Source organism: Ovis aries, chromosome 18 (assembly GCF_016772045.2).
Source record: "Ovis aries strain OAR_USU_Benz2616 breed Rambouillet chromosome 18, ARS-UI_Ramb_v3.0, whole genome shotgun sequence".
NCBI classification, from domain to species: Eukaryota; Metazoa; Chordata; class Mammalia; order Artiodactyla; family Bovidae; genus Ovis; species Ovis aries.
This window is the reverse complement of record NC_056071.1, coordinates 23493033-23510855: the sequence shown is the minus strand read 5'-3', so window position 1 is coordinate 23510855 and position 17823 is coordinate 23493033. Positions and strand designations below refer to the sequence as shown.

Below are 17823 nucleotides of genomic sequence, written 5' to 3'. Positions count from 1 at the left end.
CTACATTTAAGCTGAATCTTGCTACCAGGAGAGATCTCCAATGACCATTTAAAATCTCTTAACGGTTTATTAGTCTACTGGCATGCAGGCTTAGCTGTCCCAAGGCATGTGGAATCTTCCTGGACCAGGGATTGAACCTGAGTCCCCTTCATTGGCAAGTGGATTCTTAACCACTGGACCATCAGGGGAGTCTGTTGTGTTAGACTGTAAATATCTGTTTTCATCAGTACAAAACTGAAGTAAAAAGTCCAATTGATAGTCTCTGATTTAAATATATGGGTCCAATGAGCTCATATTTTCTCTGTTTTGGGGGGTGAAATATATTTACTTCTATCTTATTTTCTATAGTGTGGTATATTTATTAGTTTCTCCTTTCCTGTCTTCTCTTGGATTGGTAAAGTTTTCCTTGTCCTCCATCTCTCTCTTTCTTTCTCTCACTTCTGCTAATGTGTAAATTACACCTCGAGTTTCCTTTTCTTAAAATTTTAACTTATATCCAAAATTGATCTTTTTCTCAAGGTTTAAAATATGCACCTATAACTTCTATTGTCTTTTTGATAAAACTAACCATATATTCCTTAGTGGCTTTTTTTTTTTAAGGAAATTGCTTTATTATCTTAAATTTCTCTGAACTGAATGATCTCCGAGGTGTGTTCAGTGTCTGTCTTTTATGGCATCCGTTGTCCTCATATGACTCAAAATTGCAGTGTATGGTTCAAGAGGAGGAGCCGTTCTTGGCCTTTTTTGTTCTTTTTCTCCTACTTGCCTTCTTTATGTCTAGAAGTTTTATACTGAACTAGGCTTCACAACTCAAAACTAGGACTTATGATAGAAGTTTGAGGCTCCTGTCTCACAGGGATGCTTCAGATTCAGTTCTGGAGCCGATGGGTAGTGTGGCCGAGTTCTGCCTGCGTAAGTGTCTGATTCCTTCTGCTACTTTGCCATGCCGTAACATGCCTTATCACTTAGTTGTGTCTGACTCTTTGAGACCCCATAGACTGTAGTCCGCCAGGCTCCTCTGTCCATGGGATTCTACAGGCAAGAATACTGGAATGGGTAGCCATTCCCTTCTCCAGGGGATCTTCCTGATCCAGGGATCAAACCTGCATCTCCTGCATTGCTGGCAGATTTTTTACCAATGCTGCTACCTTGGGCAGCAGCTTAATGTTGAATATAGCCAGGAAGCTGGGCCAGCTTCTTTCAGTGTTTGTTCTTGAGTGAGGGAGCCCCACCTCACTCTATTCCAGCTCCTGATTTCACAGGCTGGGCCTCACATCAGCCCACTACTGAAGTTGAATATGGGCTACTTGTATTAATGTCCTTGGAGCGCAGAAGGTCCACAGCTCTAGCCCTGCCTAAGGTTATGTATTAATCTCTCATTTTCTTCCATCAAGATGCTTATCACTTTTTAAAAAGCTTTAAAAAAATTATTTATTTATTTGGCTGCACCAAGTCTTACCTGCTACTTGCAGGACCTTGTAGTTGTGGCATGCGGGCTCTAGTTCCCTGACTGGGCATGGAACCTGGGACCCCTGCATTGGGATCTTGGAGTTGTAGCCACTGAATCATGAGGAAAGTCCCTTATCACTTTTTTTTTTTTTTTAATACACCAAGGTTTAAGATGGAGCATTGCTTTGGTTTGGAGTAGAGGACTGTGTTTTGTGTCTTACAGTGCAAATTCACATCATCTGCTACAGTTGAAACTTGGAAATTTTTATACTCTTTGGCTCAGTAATTAAAAATCTAGGAATTTATCCTAAGGACACAATTGGATAATACATGTGCAATGATGTTTGCCACAGTTTTTTACAGTCATAGCAAAGAGCTGGAACCAACCTAAATGTCTGTCAGTAAGGGATTCAATAATTTATAGTATTTCTAAATACTATTAAGAAATATAAATATTATTTCTAAATATTATTACTAAATTATGATATTGTAATTCCAGAGAATAATCCTCTAATTTGAGACTCTAGTTAGGTGGGTTTGAAAAGCTTTGGCCCTTATAATTTTTATTTTAAATAAAAGAGCCATAGGTGATTCTGATTTGCCTATAGGATTATGAACCACTGATAGTAGGAGAACATCTAATATCCTGGGAAGTAAATTAGTTTTTAAAATTGGAGTATACTTGCTTAACAGTGTTGAATTAGTTTCTGCTGTACAGCAAAGTGAATCAGCTATATGTATACATATACATACATTCCCTCCCTCTTGAATCTTCCTCCCACCCCTCCATCCCACCCCTTTAGGTCATCAGAGGGGTGGGACTAAGTCAGGGTTTGCCAAACTATGGCCCAAAGTCTAAATCCATCCTTCTGCCTGCTTTTGTTGGCCTATGAGCTAGGAATGTACTTTACATTTTGAAACAGTTTAAAAAACTTCCCTGAAAAAAAAAAAAAAAACTTTCCTGGTAGCTCGGTGGTAAAGAAGCCACCTGCCAAAGCAGGAGATAGGGGTTCAATCCCTGTGTTGGGAAGATCCCTTAGAGAAGGACATGGTAACCCACTCCTGTATTCTTGCCTGGGAAACCCTGTGGGCTGAGGAGCCTGGTGGGTCCATGGGGTCACAAAAGAATCAGACATGATTTAGTGACTAAACAGCAAAAGAGCAAAGGGAGAATAATATTTTGTGATATGTGAAAATTATATGAAATTATATGAAATTCAAATTCAAATTGAAACCCAGCTACACTCATTCAATTAAAGTTTATCTATGGTTGCTTTCTTGCAGCTGTGGGATTGAGTAATTGTGATCAAGACCATGTGCCTGTGGCCTCAACTACTTACTCTCTGACCTTTACAGAAGGTTTGTGACCCTGTTCTAAACTACTTCTCTCTCTTGCCACTGACTTGACAGTAGCTGCTTAGTCATCAGTGTAGGGGTGTATGTAGGGAGAAGATCATTCTTCCTTAGTTTGTAGGTGAAAGTAGTCCACCCTGCTGTGAAGTCTGAATATGTTTCTCTTTATTCCACAAAATATAAAACAGATGCACCCAAAGAAGGTTCAGAAAATGGTTAACAGGGCTCTTAGAAGAAGCAGAGCAGCATTCTGCTTTTGTTGTTTTGATTAAACCACCTAAGGAGGATTAGACAGAAAAATTATGTTTCAAACCATAGGCAGTGTTGCCTATGGGTGGGCCATCCAGCTTTCCATACCTGGGGAAAGAGCTTTTGAAGCCATATGTAATCCTTAAAGTTCCTCTTGCAGAAACTGTCCATGGCACTGCATAAAATGATGGCTTTGGAACAACTTGCTTCAAGTAACTCGTTCGTCTCATTTATGTTGAAACTTTGCTCTTGTATTGGACGTTGGGCACGGTCTTTCTATGAGCCACCTCGGTGTCCTCCTTCACCACCATTTAAGCTCTCACTAGCTTTTCTCCCCCAGGCCACATGGTTTCAGCACCCTGCCTGCTTCACTTCCACCCTGGCCCTGCTTCAGCATTGCTACCCTCCCAGTACTAGGGTCCCGTAAGTCTTCCCATGTGTCCTTGAGGGGGAAACTGAAAACTAAGGATTTGCTAGAAAGTAAGATACAAGATGTTAGAGGTGAAAGCCCCACAGTGTCTCTCAGAAAGAGGGTTGCAAGACAGAAAAGACCTGATGTGCAGATTGGGATCAAGGCTTTTAAAAGGCAGAAAATAACTAGCAGTAGAATTTTAGATTTAAATGCATCTTGAAGCATGCAGTAATAGGATGTCTGTGGGACCCACGGGCACCATGGTGATGAGTACTGTTACTGAAAGCCTGAAATGCAGAGTCTGGGGGCCGGGAGTGGGAAGCTGAGAGAGAGAAGGGGAGGAATGGAGACGTGAATGGATGCAGAAGAAAAAAGAAATCTTTGGGGAAGGGAGTACCTTTGGTGAGAAATAGTCAGGAGTGGAGAAGGAGAAGTTTGGAGTGAGGGCTTCCTCAACTCTGCTTTGTTATTTGTCATGAGGGGAAGTGACACCCAGGGTTGCTGTGAGGATCACAGAAAGGCAACTAGCGGAACTTTCCTGGTGGTTCAGTGGTTAAGAATCTACCTGCCAATGCAGGAGACATGGATTCAATCCCTGGTCCAGGAAAATCCCCTGTGCTGTGGAGCAACTAAGCCCATGTGCCACAACTATTGAGTCTGTACTATGGATCCTGGGAGCTGCAACTACTGAGCCCACCTACTGAAGCCCCTGTGCTCTAGAGCCTGTACTCTGCAACAATAGAAGCCATTGCAATGAGAAGCCCACGCACCACAGCTAGAGTAGTCCCTGCTCACCACAACTAGAGAAAGTCCATGTGCAGCAATGAAGATTCCGCACAGCCATAAAAAGATGAATTTTAAAAAAGAAAGGCGCATAGCGCAGCCCTAGGCATACAGCAGACCTCCTCTCCTCCCCTCCCCTCCCCACCTCCCCAGCCACACCCCCCCCCCACTTTGTCAACTTCATCCACCTCCCACATCACAGTTTGTGACGTATCACCTCCAGGCTGCTCACAGAGCCTCTTCAGTCTCAGGCTGAGTCCATTTACTCTGACGTCAGTCCTATGTCAGTCATGTGTGCCTTCCTGGAAGGTACCAGAAATGATATTACTTGGTGTCAGTGACCTCTTCCATGCAATGGGTCAAAAGAGAGGCATTTTAAATCTCATTTGCTTCTTTCATAGGAGACTCAGATGTGCCTGCATCCTACTAAGGTGTGTTGAAGGATTACCCAAGGAGCACTTCCAAATTACATGATTATTAAGTGAAAATGAAAACACTAGGGCCAATCACAGGGACCACATCTCTAGTGCTGTACACACAGCCTTATCTTCCACTGGTACTCATCCATGCTTCCCAGGTTCAGAGATGCAAATGTAGTCCCCTCTCTATCTGTGGTATGCAAAGGCCATTGTTGCCTAAAGAGTATCATCGCTAGTGTTTACCAACAAGGCTTTGGATGTGGAAAATGTCCCAGATAGCATCAGTCTTTCAATGGGGGACCCTCTTCTTTAAAAAAAGAAAAAAGGGTATCTTTACTTATTCATTTGACCACGCCAGGTCCTAGTTTCAGTATGTGAACTCTCAGCTGTAGCATGTGGGACCTAGTTCTCTGACCAGGGAAGGCACTCAGACCCCCTGCACTGGCAGCATGGAGTCTTAGCCACTGGACCACTGGAGAAGTTGTAACAGGGTCCTTTTGTGAAAGCTTCTTGTGCATGGGGTAGCCAAGCCATTTTCCTTGCACCCCACCATGTCTGGCCTTTCTCCAGGGACTGTTGTTGGTATTGTCAAAGATGAACATCCAGGAGCTTCCAGAGACTTTTTTTGGCCCTGCGATGCAGCATGCAGGATCTTAGTTCCCTGACCAGGGATCGAACCTGGGTTCCTTGAATTGGGAGCACAGTCTTAGGCACTGGACCACCAGGGAAGTCCCAGGGGCTCCTCTTCCTGTGAACCATTGCCCATAGCTTCTCAGGAGGGCACCTCCCACTCCACTGTGGCCAGTTCGGGTTCACTTCCTGCCAGGAGCCTTGCCTGACGTCTCAGAGCCAGCACATCCCTCCTCTGGAAGTTCGGAGCCTGCTAAGCTTGATTCCCTCATAGCAATTAGCACTGCGGATTGCAAGTCCCCAGTTTCATGTTCCTCTCTTCCTCTAGTGTCTGAACTCATTGAGGACATGGACCAGGTCTCATCTGTCATCTTATCCTCTAGAGCAATGAACTGGAGCCACCAGAGTCTGAGTCGGCAGGGCTGGGGTAGGGCTGAGATCTGTGTTTCCAGAGAGCTTTCAGGTGATGCCGAAACTGCTGGCCTGGGGACCCCGCCCAGGGTGGCAGAGTCTTGATGCCTGACACAGGCCCTGGCTAACACAGAATCTCATTCAGTATTTGTCAAAAGCATACGTGTTCTGGGATCAAAGAAAATGTCACAAAGATTTTGAGAGTGTAAAACATTTATGAGCATATTAGGAGCAGATGTGGCTGTGTATATATATATATATATATATATATATATACACACACATATTTTAATAAATAGACATGCTACCATGCTTTTAGCTACTTGCTAGAATGTTTGTGTGTTAGTCATTCAGTCATGTCCAACTCTTTGCAGCCCCACGGACTATAGCTCATCAGGTTCCTCTGTCCATGGGATTTTCCAGGCAAGAATACTGGAGTGGGTAGCCATTCCCTTCTCCATGGGATCTTCCCAACCCCAGGACTGAACCCAGGTCTCCCATATCACAGACAGATTCTTTACCATGTGAGCAACCAGGGAAAGCCCTATCTAGAGTAGGAAGCTGAAAAATGAAAGTTATGTAAATAAATAAATTAAATATGCACATGACTAAGTGACTGAACAACAACAACACCATATATAAAATTGTTAACCAACAAGGACCTACTGTATAGCCCAGGGAACTCTACTAAATATCTTGTAATAACCTAAAATGGAACAGGATGTAAAGAAGGAAGAACTATATATATATATATACACACACACACACACGCACACACACACACAACTGAGTCACTTTGCTGTACACCTGAAACTAACACAACATTGTAAGTCAACTATATTTCAATAAAAAATTTTTAAAAAGGAAAAGAAAAATAAAATCTACAGACTAGTTATCTACATGAGTTAAAACAAAAAAACAACAACAACAAAATTTGGCTGACATTTTTTTTCTTCTTTCAGTAGCTGATTGAATTGACTTTATATTATGGCCCTGGAGTTTGGAATTCATCTGGACAAAGTCTGTGTATTGTATGTATGGAGGCTGATATTTTATACCTGTTCAATTTTTAAAACACAGTCCCCTCTAAAATCTATGCAAAATTTCTCCATTTCAAGAACTAAAGGAAGCAGAGATGAACCCTGTAAAGTGACTGGAACATGAGGAGTTGTCATTTGAATCCCCTGCTCTTGCCGTCTATGGGGTCGCACAGAGTCGGACACGACTGAAGCGACTTAGCAGCAGCAGCAGCTCTTGTCCAGGTGAATTTAAAATGAGCAGATGGGTCCTGATTTGCAGCTGGGGTTACTGCAGTATAGTTCACAGGGCAGGAGAATCTGAACAGAAAAGATAACCAATTGCTCCTTCCTTGGGCCCCACCTCCCTCTGAGAACAGGACATATTCAAGAACTCTGTGGCTGACCAGAAGCTCTACCTGAGGCTGCCAGCCCTATCACTGATCCTCCAGTGGGAAGTTGGCATTTCTTTCTTGGCGGATGCTTTCAGGATGGGTTAGTACCTTGGTTGGCGGATATGAACAAATTGTCCTGGATGGTAAAATCCTATTGACCAAATTCAGCCCCACCCTTCTTGAAGGAGGAGGGCCTGTTTGAACACCAGCAGGATTCAACACACTCAAATACTTTGGTCACTTGATGCGAACAGCTGATTCATTGGAAAAGACCCTGATGCCGGGAAAGATCGAGGACAGGAGAAGGGGGACAACAGAGGATGAGATGGTTGGATGGCATCATCGACTCAATGGACTCAATGAGTTTGAGCAAACTCCAGGAGATGGTGAAGGGCAGGGAAGTCTGGCATGCTGTAGTCCACGGGGTCGAAAAGAGTCAGACACAACTTAGCGATTGAACAACAAGTCTTCAACACGCAGCATTTCAGTGTAACTTTGGTACCATAAATGTTGAAGTCAGATTCCTTGGAATCATATTCTGGCTCTGCCACTATCTTTGAAGGAGTTTTTTAAACAGTCTCATCCTTAGTTTCCACATCTGTAAATGAGTCCCCCTGTAAGTAACCATCTGATAGGATGGCTGTGAGGAATGAAAGAAATAATCCATATAAACCACTTGGCAGAGAGCCTGGCATAGTGAATGCAGTCTGTGTTAACTGTTTTTATTAGTTTGGATTTCAGCTGCTTGAGTGGACAGCTCAGATATGTCCAGCTGCTGCCTGCCAGGACCTGAATTAATCAGGATGCTCTCGGCAAGGAGCAGAACACTTGACCCACAGCAGCTTATGCAATAAAGACATCTATCATCTCATGTCTTGAGAAGCTGAACTTAGAACAGGCTCTGGGGTTGGCTGATTCAGGGTCCTGGGATGGTCATCAAGGACACACTTTCTCTGTCTCTCCTTTGCCCACCCCAGTGAGTGGGTGGCTGGATCTTCGGGCTGGTTCCCCTTGTGGGTAGTGTCCATAAGTCTGTTCTCTGTGTCTGCATCTCTATTGCTGCCCTGCAAATAGTTTCATCAGTACCACCTTCCTAGATTCCATGTATATACATTAATACACGATATTTGTTTTTCTCTTCCTGACTTACTCTGTACAATAGGCTCTAGGTTCATCCACCTCATTAGAATTGATTCAAATGTGTTCCTTTTTATGACTAATATTCCACTGTATATATGTATATATCACATCTTCTTTATCCATTCCTCTGTTGATGGACATCTAGGTTGCTTCCATGTCCTAGCTATTGTAAATACTGTGGCAGTGAACATTGGGGTACATGTGTCTTTTTTTATTATGGTTTCCTTAGGGTATTTGGTGGAGTGGGAAATGGCAACCCACTCCAGTATTCTTGCCTGGAGAATCCTATGAACAGAGGAGCCTCGTGGACTATATAGTCCATAGGATAGCAAGGAGTCAGACTCGCCTGGGCGACTTCACTTTCACTTTAGGCATATGGAAGGCAGAGTTCTTATGTCACGGAGGCAAAGGCAGAAAGGCCGAGAGTCCTGTCCTTGACCTTGGGGAGAGGACTCAAGTCCCAACCCCATGACTAGGGGACGGTGCTGGGGATGTGCGAGCTGATGGGAATGGAAATGCTGTGCAGGCTGTGAGCAGCTGTGCACACTTGATGGATGTCTATTATGATACACAGCAGCATCCTTCTGTCGTTCTCCGTTTATAGTCTGACTCTTATGTGGGAGCTGACAGATATAGAGAAGACAGCCTGAATGTGTACTAAAGACATTTCTCATTCACCTGGGTCTGAAAGTATCCTCCCCAAGACAGATACCCAGCTCCACTGATTAAGCAACAAGAGTAACAATAATTATGACACTTATGGCCCCGGAATACTTTATGTCTTCAAAGTGCTCTATGATTTCATTTAATGTCTGGAAGCAGGTGATGGTCTGAAGCTCAGAATCCTTCTATGTAGACTGTCTGACACCTCCTTGTGATGTATTTGCCCCCTGTTTTTGGGCAAGGGGTGGAGGGGCTGAGCTGGTCTCTTCCTTTCCCCGGCTTCCTCACACACAGCTGCCCATTTCCCTTTTATGGCTGCTGTTTTGTTTGAAAATAACTTCTTCAAGCTCTCAGCCCAGACGATCTGTCTCTGACATTGTCTCCTCGACTGATTTCCCTAATGTCAATACCATGTCAAATTCTTCCTGGGCTAGAAAGATAAGAACCAGGGCTATATTTAATGTGAGAAGGGACGCTGAGTATAAAACTCCTGCTTTTGCTAAAAATCAGAGTTTAGCAAAAGATGTTTGACAAGAGGGGAAGGGAGAAATGTAGCCTCGAGTCCTTCGAAAATTCTCCTTTCCTAGAAAGCACTTGGAGCTGCTCTCTTTAGAGCTTCAAGTCTCCTGGGAGACAACTTAATGACTGTTCCATCGGTGTGCCCCCCTGCCACCCTACCCTGTGTAATACCTTACCAAACATACTGCTTCCTTTCTCCACCCCACCTGGCTTCATTTCACTCCAAAAACCAGGACACAGACTCTGGTGGCTTCTGACAGGTGTCTTCCTTCCACACCTGGTGATACCAAAATGACAAATGGATCAGCATGTTGGGTGATAGAGTAGGTCTAAGTGCTGCTGTCTCAGGAAGCTGGGGTATTTTGAAGAGCAGAAGTCTGACATTGAAATGCCAGTCTTTTACTAGTGGGCTGTGTGACTCTGGGTAACTTATACAACCTCTCTGAGCCTCTGTGTAAAATTCTGATAATTATTCACCCTCTCTTCTGGGTCATCAATTCCTGGATGCTTGGAAGGGTCAGGAGAGCAGTCATCAACAAGCTGTGCAGACTGGCCTAGATCAGAGCCCTCATAGAGGGCATGGGGGAAGCCAAGCCCAGCTGTTTTCTGCCTCCAGGCTTCTTCTGTTTATGAACCTGCTTAGTGATCTGGGAGGCACTATGGCAGTGAGCTCCCCTGTTTATTACCCACAATGAACCTGCTGGGCCCCAGGTTTCTAGATGAGTCTCACCGGGCTGGCACTTGTACATAAGAATACAACTTGTTCTTTTCTTGGTTCTCCAGTTCCTCCCTAGTGCCCTTGCTGAGAATCCCACCGGGCTGCCAACTCAGGTTTGTGGAATCCACACCCCAGTTTCCTATCTCTGTAATGGGGTGGGGTTCCTATAGAGCATAGAGGGTAGGGGGGAGATGGGGTGGGGGATTGCATTCCAAACAATGTCATTCAGGGCCTTCCCTGTCGTTCATGAGTGCTGACTATTACCATGTTCCATTTTGAAAAGAATACCAAGTGTTTACATCTTTTTAGCTCTTGAAGAAGCCAAGTAATGTTCAGAGTGGGTTTGGGACTTCCCCTGGTGGCCCAGTAGCTGAAACTCCATACTTCTACTCCAGGGTTCCATCCCTGATCAGGGAACTAAGATCCCACTTGCAGGGGCCAGAGATGCTGTAGGGCTGTGACAGTGCTGGCTTGTGGGGCAGCCGGGAGCAATATCTGAAAACACCAATGTAAAGTGAATTCTGAGCATGAAAGTTTGATGACACAGAGCACTGAATTTCTTTGTTTGGAGTGCAAGTTATCACCCTTTCTGGAGCATATTTCAATTCATTTCCTTTCAGCTGTGTCCGACTCTTTGCGACCCCTGGACTGGAACTGCAGCACTCCAGGCTTCCCTGTCCATCACCAACTTCCGAAGATTGCTTGTAAACCGAGCACATTTACAAGTTCTGTATGCAAACAATCTGATGGTGAAGAGCAGACAGTGATGGGATGTGAAAACCAGTCCTCCACACACTGATCCAAATAAACAGCTGCCTTCTCTTCCCTCCAAAATGCTCTGCCCATAATTAAACCTACATCTCCTGCCCCAGCAACACAAATGGCATCTATGCTTCTTACGGACCTTTCCACTTGGAATACTTCCTTCTTGCGGATTTTACCTTGATTATGAAGCAGAAGTCACCAGGTGTCTATGTGCTGCCTTCCTATCAATCTGTGTTTCTGCAGTTTGGAGTCATGTTTGTAGGGTATGGACTCTATCAAGGTGGTGTATTTAAGTTTATATCCCTGATAACTACCCAGATGGTGACTGTCCACATTTGGTGTGTGATATTCCCATCTTTCACCAGCTAGTTGATCCCATCTCACGTGAACTGTGGGCTTCCCAGGTGACTCAGTGGTAAAGAATCTGCCTATCAAGGCAGGAGACATGGGTTCGATCCCTGGGTTGGGAAGATCCCCTGGAGAAGGAAATGGCTATCCATTCTTCTTGCCTGAAGAATCCCATGGACAGAGAAGCCTAGAGGGCTACAGTCCATGGGGTTGCAAACAGCTGGACATGAATGAGTGACTGAGCACACACTGAGAATACACAAAGGTGAACTGGATGCAAAGAGAGTATTTGCAAAGTGGCTGCTGCTGCTGCTAAGTCGCTTCAGTCATGTCCAACTCTGTGCGACCCCATAGATGGCAACCCACCAGGCTCCTCTGTCCCTGTGATTTTCCAGGCAAGAATACTGGAGTGGGTTGCCATTTCCTTCTCCATTGCAAAGTGGAGGCAGAACAATAATTGTATTTGGCAAGTATTGATGTGTGCAAGGTGAGTTTTCTACAAGATTGATCCAACAAGTCCCCTAAACCCAGAGACTGCAATACTGGGTGTAAAATGTATTTAGCTTTTGAAAAGTAAAGTGGTTGGCAGTGTTAAGGTATGCATTGCTCATTTGTTTGGCCAACCTAAAATAGAAGACCTCTACATAATTAGCTTTTCTCTGTGGAACCCTTCTGTACATGCTGAAGCTAGAGAGAAGATGCTGACTCAGACAAAGCCTGAAGAACAGCATAATAAAAGTGTCCATCTTGGCCTGTAATGGGTAAATCCTAGCTAAGGACAGCCTTTCAGTAAAGAAGAGAAAACAGTAACAGCTTAAGAGCGGGTGACTCTGGTGCACCATGAACTTTCCTGCTGGACTCAGGCTAATAGAGTTGACTGATGGACTGTCGGCAGAGCAAACCGGCATGAAGAGTGGCCGATGTGGTGCTTAGGTTCTAACAGCAAGTTCTGGAAATCCTCTTTTTATGCACTGCATTACCTCTGGTAAAAGTATCTTTCCAGTGGTTATCTAGTTTAGTACTTTTGATTATTGGGGCTTGAGACATGTATTTTTTTCTGAATATAATGCTAAAGATAAGTTGCATTCATTTAAACTAGTGAAGTAGGTAGAACTCAGTGCTATCTATGAATTTTAAGGCTTCCCTGTGGCTCATATGGTAGAAAATCTGCCTGCAATGGGGGAAATCGGGGTTCTATCCCTGGGTCTGGAAATTCCCCTGGAGAAGTGAATAGCAACCCTTTTCAGTCATCTTGACTGGAGAATCACATGGACAGAGGAGCTTGGCGGGGTACAAAAAGAGTAGGCTCATGACTGAGCGACTGACACATGAATTTTTTTTTAAATTTTAAAATTAATTAATTTATTTTAATTGGAGGCTAATTACTTTACAATATTGTGGTGGTTTTTGCCATACATTGACATGAATCAGCCACGGGTGTACATGTGTCCCCCATCCTGAATTCCCCTCCCCCCTCCCTCCCATCCCATCCCTCAGGGTTGTCCCAGTGCACTGGCTTTGAGTGCCCTGTTTCATGCATTGAACTTGGACTGATCATCTATTTCACATATGGTAATATACATGTTTCAATGCTATTCTCTCAAATCATCCCTCCCTTGCCTTCTCCCACAGAGTCCAAAATTCTCTTCTTTATGTCTGTCTCTTTTGCTGTCTCAAGTATAGGGTCATCATTACCATCTTTCTAAATTCCATGCATATGCATTAATATACTATATGGGTGTTTTTCTTTCCGACTTATTTCACTCTGTATAATAGGCTCCAGTTCCATCCACCTCATTACAACTGTTTCAAATGTGTTCTTTTTAATAGCTGAGTAATATTCCATTGTGTATATGTACCACAGCTTTCTTATCCATTCGTCTGCTGATGGACATCTGGGTTGCTTCCATGTCCTAGCTATTGTAAACAGTGCTGCGATGAACATTGGGGTACATGTGTCTCTTTCAATTCTGGTTTCCTCAGTGTGTATGCCCAACTGGGTCGTATGGCAGTTCTATTTCCAGTTTATTAAGGAATCTCTGGAGTTTCCCTGGTGGCTCAGACTGTAAAGCGTCTGCCCAAAATGAGGAAGACCCAGGTTCGATCCCTGGGTTGGAAAGATCCCCTGGAGAAGGAAATGGCAACCCACTCCAGTACTCTTGCCTAGAAAATTCCATGGATGGAGGAGCCTGGTGGGCTATAGTCACAAAACATCAGACATGACTGAGCAACTTCACTTCACTTCACTTAAGGAATCTCCACACTGTTCTCCATAGTGGCTGTACTAGTTTGCATTCCCATCAACAGCGTAAGAGGTTTCCCTTTTCTCCATACCTTCTCCAGCGTTTATAGTTTGTAGACTTTTGGATAGCAGCCATTCTGACCGGCTTGAGATGGTACCTCATTGTGGTCTTGATTTGCATTTCTCTGATAATGAGTGATGTTGAGCATCTTTTCATGTGTTTGTTAGCCATCTGTTTGTCTTCCTTGGAGAAATGTCTGTTTAGTTCTTTGACCATTTTTTGATTGGGTCATTTATTTTTCCCGTATTGAGCTGCATAAGCTTGTGCATTTTGGAAATTAATTCTTTGTCAGTTGCTTTGTTTGCTGTTATTTTCTCCCATTCTGAATGCTGTCTTTTCACCTTGCTTATAGTTTCCTTCATTGCTCAAAATCTTTTAGGTTTAATTAGGTCCCATTTGTTTATTTTTGCTTTTATTTCTGTTATGCTGGGAGCTGAGTCATAGAAGATCTTGCTGTGATTTATGTCAGAGAGTGTTTTCCTCTAGGAATTTTATAGTTTCTAGTCTTATATTTAGATCTTTAATCCATTTTGAGTTTATTTTTGTGCATGGTGTTAGAAAGCATTCTAGTTTCATTCTTTTACAAGTGGTTGACCAGTTTTCCCAGCACCACTTGTTAAAGAGATTGTCTTTTCTCCATTGTATATTTTTGCCTCCTTTCTCAAAGATAAGCTATCCATAGGTGCGTGGATTTATCTCTGGGCTTTCTATTTTGTTCCACAGATCTACATTTCTGTCTTTGTGCCAGTACCATGCTGTCTTGATGACTGTAACTTTGTAGTATAGTCTGAAGTCAGGCAAGTTGATTCCTCCAGTTCCAGTTTTCTTTCTCAAGTTTTCTTTCACTATCTGAGGTTTTTTGTATTTCATACAAACTGTGAAATTATTTGTTCTAGGTCTGTGAAAAATACCAGGTAGTTTGATAGGGATTGCATTGAATGCAGATTGCTTTGGGTAGTATACTCATTTTCACTATACTGATTCTTCTGATCCATGAACATGGTATATTTCTCCACCTATTTGTGTCATCTCTGATTTCTTTCATCAGCGTTTTATAGTTTTCCATGTACAGGTCTTTTTTTTTTTTTTAGGTAAATTTATTCCTAAGTATTTTATTCTTTTTGTTGCAATGGTGAATGGGATTGTTTTCTTAATTTCGCTGTTTTCTCATTGTTAGTGTATAAGAATGCAAGGGATTTCTGTGTATTTTATATCCTGCAACTTTACTATATTCATTGATTAGCTCTAGTAATTTTCTGGTGGAGTATTTAGGGTTTTCCATGTAGAGAATAATGTCATCTGCAAACAGTGAGAGTTTTACTTCTTTTCCAATCTGGATTCGTTTTATTTCTTTCTCTTCTTTGATTGCTGTGGCCAAGACTTCCAAAACTATGTTGAATAGTAGTGGTGAGAGTGGGAACCCTTGTCTTATTCCTGACTTTAGGGGAAATGCTTTCAGTTTTTCAACATTGAGGATAATGTTTGCTGTGGGTTTATCATATATGGCTTTTATTATCTTGAGATATGTTCCTTCTATGCCTATTTCCTGGAGAGTTTTTAGCATAAATGAGTGTTGAATTTTGTCAAAGGCTTTCTCTGAATCTATTGAGATAATTGTATGATTTTTATCTTTCAGCTTGTTAATGTGGTGTATCACATTGATTGGCTTGCAAATATTGAAGAATCCTTGCATCCCTGGGATAAAGCCCACTTGGTCATGATGTATGATCTTTTTAATATGTTGTTGGATTCTGTTTGCTAGAATTTTGTTGAGGATTTTTGCATCTATGTTCATCAGTGATATTGACCTGTAGTTTTCTTTCTTTCTTTCTTTTCTGTGGCTCCTTTGTCTGGTTTTGGTATTAGAGTGATGGTGGTCTCATAGAATGAGTTTGGGAGTTTACCTTCCTCTGCAATTTTCTGGAAGGTTTGAGTAGGATAGGTGTTAGCTCTTCTTTAAGTTTTTGATGGAATTCACCTGTGAAGCCATCCGGTCTTGGGCTTTTTTTGTTGGAAGATCTTGATTATGGTTTCGATTTCCATGCTTGTAATAGGTCTGTTAAGATTTTTTATTTCTTCCTGGTTCAGTTTTGGAAGGTTGTACTTTTCTAAGAATTTGTCCATTTCTTCCAAGTTGTCCATTTTATTGGCATATGGTTGCTGATAGTAGCCTTTTATGATCCTTTGTATTTCCGTGTTGTCTGTTGTGATTTCTCCATTTTCATTTCTAATTTTGTTGATTTTATCCTTCTCCCTTTTTTTCTTGATGAGTCTGGCTAATGGTTTGTCTATTTTATTTATCTTCTCAAAGAACTAGCTTTTAGTTTTGTTGATTTTTGCTATAGTCTCCTTTGTTTCTTTTTCATTTATTTCCGTTCTAATTTTTATTATTTCTTTCCTTCTACTAACCCTGGAGTTCTTCATTTATTCTTTTTCTAGTTGATTTAGGTGTAAATTTTGGTTATTTATTTGATTTTTCTCTTGTTTCTTGAGGTAAACTTGTATTGCTATGAACCTTCCCCTTAGCACTGCTTTTACTGAATCCCATAGGTTTTGGGTTGTCATGTTTTCATTTTAACTTGTTTCTATGCATATTTTGATTTCCTTTTTTATTTCCTCTGTGATTTATTGGTTATTCAGAAGCGTGTTGTTTAACCTCCATATGTTTGTATTTTTAATAGTTTTTTCCTGTAGTTGACATCTAATCTTTCTGCATTGTGATCAGAATAGATGCTTGAAATGATTTCAGTGTTTTTTTTTTTTTTTTAATTTACCAAGAATAGATTTATGGCCCAAGATGTGGTCTATCCTGGAGAATGTTCTGTTCCATGTGCATTTGACAAAAAGGTGAAATTCATTGCTTTGGGGTGAAATGTGCTATAGATATCAATTAGGTCTAACTGTTCCATTGTATCATTTAAAGTTTGTGTTTCCTTGCTAATGTTCTGTTTGGTTGATCTATCCATAGGTGTGAGTGGGGCGTTAAAGTTTCCTACTATTATTGTGTTACTGTTAATTTTCTCTTTCATTTTTGTTAGCATTTGTTTATATATATTTATAATTGTTATATCTTCTTCTTGGATTGATCCTTTGATCATTATATACTGTCCGTCTTTGTCTCTTTTCTTTTTTTTTGGATTTTTATTTTTTTTTTAAATTTTATTTTTTATTTATTTATTTTTTTAATTTTAAAATCTTTAATTCTTACATGCGTTCCCAAACATGACCCCCCCTCCCATCTCCCTCCCCACAACATCTCTCTGGGTCATCCCCATGCACCAGCCCCAAGCATGCTGCACCCTACGTCAGACATGGACTGGCGATTCAATTCTTACATGATAGTATACATGTTAGAATTCCCATTCTCCCAAATCATCCCACCCTCTCCCTCTCCCTCTGAGTCCAAAAGTTCGTTATACACATCTGTGTCTTTATTCCTGTCTTGCATACAGGGTCGTCATTGCCATCTTCCTAAATTCCATATATATGTGTTAGTATACTGTATTGGTGTTTTTCTTTCTGGCTTACTTCACTCTGTATAATTGGCTCCAGTTTCATCCATCTCATCAGAACTGATTCAAATGAATTCTTTTTAACAGCTGAGTAATACTCCATTGTGTATATGTACCACAGCTTTCTTATCCATTCATCTGCTGATGGACATCTAGGTCTCTTTTCATGCTCTTTATTTCAAAGTCTATTTTATCTGATATGAGTATTGCTACTCCTGCTTTCTTTTGGTCTCCATTTGCATGAAATATCTTTTTCTAGGCCTTCACTTTCAATCTGTATGTGTCCCTTGGTTTGAGGTGGGTCTCTTATAGGCAGCATATATAGAGGTCTTGTTTTGTATCCATTCAGCCAGTCTTTGTCTTTTGGTTGGAGCATTCAATCCATTTACATTTAAGGTAGTTATTGATAAGTATGATCCCATTGCCATTTACTTTGCTGTTTTGGGTTTGAGTTTATAAACCTTCTCTGTGTTTCCTGTCTAGAGAATATCCTTTAGCATTTGTTGAAGAAGTGGTTTGGTGGAGCTGAACTCTCTCAGCTTTTGCTTGTCTGTAAAGCTTTTGATTTCTCCTTCATATTTGAATGAGATCCTTACTGGGTATAGTAATCTGGTTTGTAGGGTTTTTCTCTTTCATCACTTTAAGTCTGTCCTGCCATTCCCTTCTGGCCTGAAGAGTTTCTATGGAAAGATCAACTGTTATGCTTATGGGGATCCCCTTGTGTGTTATTTGTTGCTT

The 17823-nt window shown here is 41.9% G+C and overlaps 1 pseudogene; it reads left to right on the top strand.

Moving 5' to 3' along the window:
* The first annotated feature begins 3238 nt into the window (after positions 1-3238).
* Positions 3239-12088, top strand: LOC101108958 (AKT-interacting protein-like; annotated as a pseudogene).
* Positions 12089-17823: the final 5735 nt, after the last annotated feature.